General features: G+C 47.1%; 1 long non-coding RNA gene across 4 annotated transcripts; it reads right to left on the bottom strand.

The window, feature by feature from the left end:
* Window positions 1-837: 837 nt before the first annotated feature.
* LOC125515633 (uncharacterized) lies at window positions 838-4,428 on the bottom strand. 4 transcript variants are annotated; one of them, XR_015609189.1, is made up of 3 exons: window positions 3,739-4,428; window positions 2,005-2,106; window positions 838-1,164 (listed from the first exon to the last, which is right to left on the bottom strand). It is a non-coding gene; the product is annotated as an uncharacterized LOC125515633 (long non-coding RNA). The 4 variants fall into 4 exon arrangements; XR_015609188.1 differs by lacking the exon at window positions 3,739-4,428 and adding an exon at window positions 2,449-2,527; XR_015609190.1 differs by lacking the exon at window positions 3,739-4,428 and adding an exon at window positions 2,478-2,524 and having other exon boundaries at window positions 1,305-2,106.
* Between the last annotated feature and the right edge of the window lie 3,481 nt (window positions 4,429-7,909).

The raw sequence follows: 7,909 nt of genomic DNA, 5'->3' as shown, positions 1-7,909 counted from the left end.
TAAGAGGAGCATAAGGGGACAAACGTAAAGAAAATCAAATAACCGAAAGAAGATTATGTGGAAATAATCAGAGATAAAACATGTTTTTCTTACTCGACAAAGGCGATGCATGTGGAGTGCACACAATCACCGAACAACCTTGGTCGAGCAACCTTAATGAAAAGTAAAAGCACCACAGTTCATTCATATGAAAACATGTTCAAAAGATAAAGGCATTTGAACACATCTGGCCATAAATTCCTTGGAAGAGTAAGTAAATATGATTGAAACATGAAGGTAGCATATGTGCATCGGTGATTAAATAATGAGGCATGCAATCAAGGGAAAATAATAAAATGTTGGGTTTTTGCTCGAAAATAACACCTTGATTAAAACTTTCTTCCATCATCATCATGCTAAATTTTGCAGTTAATGGGGTATATCATAGATCAACATCATATCTGTTTTTACGTGTTCCAAGGTGGGGTTCCATTTCATGTTTCTTTGTGCTTCTAGTGTAGAGGAGTTTATATTTCACATATATCAAAAAGTAATCTTTGTATTCCATAAAATGAGTTTCAAATAGATTTTAGTGTATTAGCAGTGTTCTACAAAGAGTGCGTTAATAGTGCTAATTTTCCAATGTCAATTGATCAAGAAATGGAAGTTAAAAAATTAGTTTGTACTTGTAGTTGCATGCAACTGTGCGGACGGATAACCATTGGGAGATAAATATCAGGAATCATTAACTAAAACTGGTGATAGTTAATCCGTATGGTGTGAAATATCTTGACAAGATCATAAAACAACCAAATTGGACCGTTATCAGGTAGCCACGACCCACCCCTGAGAACAAACTCAGAAAAATATGTAAAAGATATAGCTAATATAGCGACCATATCCACGTCCATAATACAACCATAATGCATATCCACGTCCATGTCTTCCTGATATGCTTCTACGACACACTTCTCTAGGACTGGACATAAGAGGGCTACTACACCAACAAACATAAGCATCCGATAATTGCCTATTCTTCTGATTTATTTGTAGGTTTTTATACTATACCAAGGTTGGGGGCTACGAAGAAGTGAATCTTGAGGAGGCGTCATCGATCTGTATTGAGGACTCTGATCGATCATCTTAGTGCAAGGAGCCACACCATCTGTAAACCATTGTAGGATACTACCAAATGGATAAAATTTCATTCAACATAAGTGCATAACAATAGTAAGTCATTCAAGGGAAATCTTAAGTAAACAAATTAATGTTACCATTATTCAGAAAGGAAAGATGCCTACTCATTTTGAAAAGAGTATGCCTACCCATTTTTAAAAGAGCATGCCTACTCATTGTCGTAGCCTTGGTGTCATCAGAAAGAGCCTATCTATGTAATAAAACGCTCACTGGAAAACCTCAATTGCAAGAGCAATCAGGTAGCAAGGCTCAAACAAAAGATGTAAAGCAACAAGTGATATATCTGATTGTCTTCCTCTCCATGTTGTGTCTTCTCTTCTTCTCACTTCCCTCTAGGCAGCAACCATCGTGATACCTATTTGCAGTGGCGGAGTTACCTAAAAAATGTTGGCGGGCTGGATAGTGCAAATAGCACCACCAAACTAAAAATCAATGCAATATTGTGGGATAAACTTCATGTAAAACTCCTTTTCACTCTAGCCCAGGGAGGGCCATGGCCCTTTGAGCCTTGCCATAGCTCCACTGGTGCCTATTTGCTTGTCTTCCCTACCATTTTTTAGGAGTGTATGAAGGCTGGTGCAAATAATCCCAATTTACACAATGGGGAATGCCGGTAAAAGATAGATCGATTGGACTCACATAAGCTGACAATAGTTTACTATGACTAATCACTCTGTTAACTGATGAGAGTGTAAACACATGCTGTTGGCTAGTAGCTAATACTGTAGAAATAGAAATATAATTTGGCATTGTAAAGGTGATCCCGCCACTACCTCATGTAGCAAATAAATCATAGGTATATAACGGATTGGAAAATAGAAATCTCACCGAGCAAGACCGGATATGTAGGACCCAGATCTGGTTTTGATGTCAATTATGTTGTGGCCGCTCCCAACCTTGAAGCAATGGTCTATCGTGGAATTCTTCCAGCTGCATATGAACTAAGATTTAGAAATTTGGCATGTAATTACTTCTGCAAGTTGTTGAACACTCAAATTTGATAACATAGTAATTCCGCCAAAGCAGAATAACTAATGACAAATAGGCAACCAATCAAAGCATACAATGGTTAGCTTCAGAGCATAAATGATGTATGTAATAGCTGAGATATAGCAAAATAAAGAGAATCAAACTGGGAGAGCCCTAGGATGTTGTTCTGTAGGCAATAATGGATTCGTGAAATCTCTGGACAAGAAAAGAGATTCACCACGCGTGACTATCATGTTAACTGAAACTACACAGTAATTGTCAAGCTTTATTAAAGATGCAAACCTTAGTATTCGTTCAAGACTTGGCCTCACCTCCATTTAGATTCAAGCCTTAGAATTCAAGCCAAAGACATCTCAGCAAGTTCACGACTTGGCCTCACCTCCATTTGTAATGGATTTCGTAAGCTCTGACAGTAAAAGACCAACAAATGCAAGAATTGGAACATGGAAGAAGCTTAAGTGGGCATGATGCCATCGGGTTGTATGCCAAGATCGTGGTTGTAGAGCTCCCTCTATCTCCCTTGCCAAGCTCTCCCTCTGACCAGCAGTGGAACAACTGTTCCTGCTGCTTTTGAACACTCCTTCCACGCTGGCGCAGATCAGTTGGCGGCGTAGGCCATCTTTCGCTTGTATCATCACGTTGAACACAATATGCGTATATGTTTACTTTCCTTGTATCATCACAACGGATGGTATAAATCTGATTGTGTCCCTGACTCCTTGTCATAATTCTAAATCCTACACAATGTGAAAAAAGAAAAGACAGATTTGTTAATACAACATTAGGCAGATTTATTAATACAACATAGTGATATTACATGCACTGACAGGATCGGTACGTGGTATCTTGTTTGCTCTCGGAGAGTGTGATGCCCTTCCTCCTAATCTTATTTGAGCGCTATATCAAAAGAGGCATCAACATTATGATATGAACTATGATAGTCCGACGCAGCAGCTCTTCCAACACAAAGGATCCAGATCTATCGATACGTGACGCTTCTTCAATAATTTCTAGAAGACCCAGGGCAGCTCAGACTTGCTTCGCTCATGCACAAATAAACATCAAGTGTAAAATGTCCTCCGGACCCATATGAACATTACACAGAAGTAATTTTACAGTCCTAAGCATGAAATTTTTTTGTTGGAACCAAAGGAGGCGTGTTGATTCAGTTCACCAGCTTATGAGCAAGTATGAGATTATTGGTCAACTGCACTTGCAGCTCACAGAAATTAAAGGGGCTCCTAATTTGCATTACTAATGGTTAGTCAACTACAAAACATGCGCGCATGTACCCCTGTCTTTCAGTTCAGATTATAGATTGCAAAATAAAATCAGACAAGAAAATTGAAGCTGCCCCAAATTTGCATTGCTGATTAAGGAAACAATATATCTGGACTGCAAATTGGATAGCTGGTCATAGTCTTAATGCTTTGAACTGAACAAATTTGACAGAGGACATGGGTGCAAAGTAATACATATGTTGTGATAGTCCTAAAACTATGACTTGGCAAAATGTCAATTAAATTAAACTACAACAGAAATCTATGAACAAAAAACGGATTGGGCACCCACCTTCTGTTGGGCTGCTGCTGCTCCGCCGACATGGAGGCTCTGCGGCGAGTCCCCCGGCTGGATCTGGCCACATCGAACACCGGAGTGGCAAGGCCTGGCCCTCTCTTCATCACATCGGGTAGGGGAGGGGAGCTCGTGGCCTTGGACGAAGGGAGGAGATCGGGAGGGGAGGGGAGTTCCTAGCCTTGGACGGAGGTAGGAGGGAGGCTGAGACCCACCTATGCCAGGCACGTGGGGGAGGGGGTGAGGGAGGAGGTGGTGGCGGCTGGCTGGGGAGGGAGGTCGTGGTGGCCAGCTCCTCTCGAACCTCGGCGGCGGCTGCTCCTCTCGGATCTCGGCGGCGGCTGCTCCTCTCGGATCTTGGCTACGGCGTAGGGCTCCTCGGCGGCGGCTGGATGTCCTGGACGTCTCCGGCGACGGGTCCTGACCAGGATTGGCGCCGGATCCGGGACCAGCGCCGGATCAGTGGAGGCCGGCGCTTGTGATGTGCGATTTACGCGCCGGATAAGTGCCAGGGAGATGGCGAATGGATGGAGCGGGGGCGGCGAAGGGACGACGGGCGGCGGCGGTGAAGGGACGAAGGGAGGCGGCGGGCGAAGGAGGGAACAGAGTCGGGCGACTGTTTCTCGCTCTGAGGGCACGAAACCTCGCTCGAGGGCGCAGAGTGGGGCGATTTTTTTTCGCTGGTTAATTTTCGCCGGCTTGCTTTAGCTGGGTTTTTTTCGTTCGGGTTAGTTGGATGCGACAGAAGATTGGGCGCATGGGGCGGCTGGGGTACTCAGCTGGACGGTTTTTTTGGTTCATTGCGGCTGAGCGGGAGGTGGGAGGAAGTACCAAAGAAGTAACAAAAAAGACCGGGTGAGGTGGGACGAAAATAAAACCCGGAACACGACCTACCAACTGAGACATTAGGAGTAGAGATTAAGGTCTCTCTCCTTGTCAGGAGAGTCCTGGCCGGACTATGTCTGGCAAGATTGGGATGCGGATGGCGAAGAAATTCGCCGCCCACCCACCACCCACTTAATAGCCACTATCGATGATTTGACCGACATGCTCGACTTCGACTCCGAAGACATCGACGGCATGGACGACGATGCAAGAGACGAATAGGAGCCACTGCCCACAGGGCACTGGACGCCAACTTCATCATATGATGTATACATGGTGCCAAAACTGGCGGATCTCGGGTAGGGGGTCCTGAACTGTGCGTCTAGGCAGATGGTAACAGGAGACAGGGGACACAATGTTTACCCAGGTTCGGGCCCTCTCGATGGAGGTAAAACCCTACTCCTGCTTGATCGATCTTGATGATTTGAGTATTACAAGAGTTGATCTACCACGAGATCAGAGAGGCTAAACCCTAGAAGCTAGCCTATGGTATGATTGTTGTTGGTCCTACGGACTAAACCCTCCGGTTTATATAGACACCGGAGGGGGCTAGGGTTACACAGAGTCAGTTACAAAGAAGGAGATCTACATACTCGTATTGCCAAGCTTGCCTTCCACGCCAAGGAGAGTCCCATCCAGACACGGGACGAAGTCGTCAATCTTGTATCTTCATAGTCCAACAGTCTGGCCAAAGGTTATAGTCCGGCTGTCCGGATACCCCCTAATCCAGGACTCCCTCAGTAGCCCCTGAACCAGGCTTCAATGACGATGAGTCCGGCGCACAGATTGTCTTCGGCATTGCAAGGCGGGTTCCTCCTCCGAATACTTCATAAAAGATTTTGAACACGAGGATCGTGTCCGGCTCTACAAAACAAGTTCCACATACCACCGTAGAGAGAATAATATTTCCACAAATCTAATTCTACTGACATACCCCGTAGCGTGACATCGCACTACAGCCAGGTTTTTATTCTATAACCAATCTCAGCGTGTTTCGTGAGGCGGTTTCCTTGGCACATCTTGTCGAAGCAGAGATTGTGTCCCCTTTGTTACGGGATTCTCATCAACACAGACGTGGGTAACCCAATCATATCTGTTGGTATGACCCCTCGATTGAAGGTAAGTCCCAAACGGTCACGAGGAGGACTCTTGGTATTCAACCTCTTTATAAAGAGACCAAGACCTATTCTATTTCCTCTCGATCTCAATCGAATCCGCCTCCCGCCTCGAGTTCCAACACCCAAAGCTCAGGTTTAGGCGCTTCGCACCATCGAGTATGTCCGGATCCAACCTTCAAGGTCGGTGGATGCCTTCCTCCGTTACAGAGGAAGACGTAATAAAGCTAAGGGGGGCCAGGTATCTGACCGGCGAAATCCCGCATAGGCTGCCCGCTCAAGGGCAGGTCATTCCCACTCCCAAACCCGGTGAGAGCATCGTGTTCGTATCTCACTTCCTACGAGGGCTAGGCTTTGCGCCAGATCCCTTCGTGAGGGGGCTTATGTTCTATTATGGGCTGGACTTCCACGATTTAGCTCCGGAGTCTATCCTCCACATCTCATCGTTCATTGTCGTGTGTGAAGCCTTCCTCCGTATTACCCCTCACTTTGGACTGTGGCTCAATACCTTCACAGTGGAGCCGAAGATGATCGAGGGGCAGCACGTAGAGTGCGGAGGTGCCGTGATAAGAAAAAATGCCGACGCCCCATGGCCCGAGGGCTCTTTCCAGGAGGTGCCCAGTTTATGGCAACAAGAGTGGTTTTATATCACAGCTCGCAGGGGTACCAAGTGGGTGGATCCCCCGGTCTTTCGCTCGGGTCCCCCGCCACGACTAACATTGTGGGTCAACAAGGGGCTGGACTGGGGGCCAGTAAAGGATGTGCCCACATTGCAGAGCCGTATCCGAGATCTCCTTGAGAGAGATGTTAGTCTGGTCACGGTGATGCAAGTTATGTTAATTCGCCGGGTCCTGTCCTGCAAACGTCATCCCCTCCGCCTGTGGGAGTTCAATCCGGAGGGACCCTGAGCTCTTCAACACTTCCTCGGCATGACGCCTGAGGAGATGTACAAATTGTTCTTCGGATTACAAATAACGTGTCCGGACACCACTAAGGATGCAGGTCTGAGCAGCAATCGCCCGGATACCCAAGTAAGTAGCCCCGCATCCGAACACACTGTTTATTTATTTATCGCAACATCGCCCTAAAAATCCGTTCTTTGACCAGGATTGGATAGCGAAGGCGAAGTTGATCAGGTGTCTAGCCCCCCTCCCCGAGACCTCACCGGATCCCGTGTTAACCAGGATGCTAGAGATCGCGCCTTACCAAGCGCCTTTAGGAGAAGATAAAGGAGGGAACAAAGAGGCTAACGCCTCCGCGAAGGAGGTTAGCCGGGGAGGAGGAGCTGAAACTTCCTCTCCCCAGGGAAGAAAGAGGACCCCCTCCGAAGACCCGGAGACAATGGTCTCTAAACGGGGGAAGAAATCTTTGCCGGAGGGTCCCGCCCCAGGGGATATCCTGGCCGCACTATGCCCTCAAGGGGATCAACCCTCCACCGAGCTGTAAGTAAAAGGATACTTGATAATGAAAATATCTTGCCTTACTTCTGAGGATGATAACCGAAGCATTTATCTTTGCAGTTTGGATCTTAGCCCTTCTCAGCAGAGCTCGTCTTCAGGGGATCTTCTTCCAGAGATGATGAAGAGTGGATCGCCTCCCCCTGCCATACCGCCTTGTGAGGCGGGCGACCCTGAGGTGTCATCACGAAGGGTTTCTCCTGATCTGGCAAGGCCAGAGGGTAATCCTATGGCCACCCGAAGTCCTCAGTGTCCAGCTCTTGAAGAGAGCAATCAAAAGAGTCCGGCACCGTCTGGTGTGCGGTCGGACGTGCTGAGGGATCTGCTAGAGCGAGCAGCTATCTCAGAAGAGCACCGCACTTTGATGGGTACGGTGATTGAAAGGATTTCGTCCGCCGAAAGCGGGTTGCATGAAGCCTTTATGAGTCTACTGACGGGTTTTGAGGTACGTGAAATGATGTACCTTTTTGACAGTACCGCACATTTTAAGATGAGCGCTATGTAGATAGTAGCCCCTGAGGCTCTGGGTGCTGTCGAAGACGACGGCGCGCAGAGGACCATAGTCCCAGGATTAATCTTGCCGCCCTAATATGCAGGTGACAAAGTGTCCGGTGGCCATCCGGACTGAAGAGTTTGCCGAGTTAAAGCGGCAGCTTGACGTGGCAGATGCCGACATCGTGCTTGTCAACAAGCGGCTTGACGAGGCACAAG

Source organism: Triticum urartu, chromosome 6A, assembly GCF_056163025.1.
Source record: "Triticum urartu cultivar PI428250 chromosome 6A, HENAU_Tu73, whole genome shotgun sequence".
Taxonomy (NCBI): domain Eukaryota; kingdom Viridiplantae; phylum Streptophyta; class Magnoliopsida; order Poales; family Poaceae; genus Triticum; species Triticum urartu.
The sequence above is the reverse complement of the archived record's forward strand: the minus strand, read 5'-3'. Positions and strand labels throughout refer to the sequence as shown.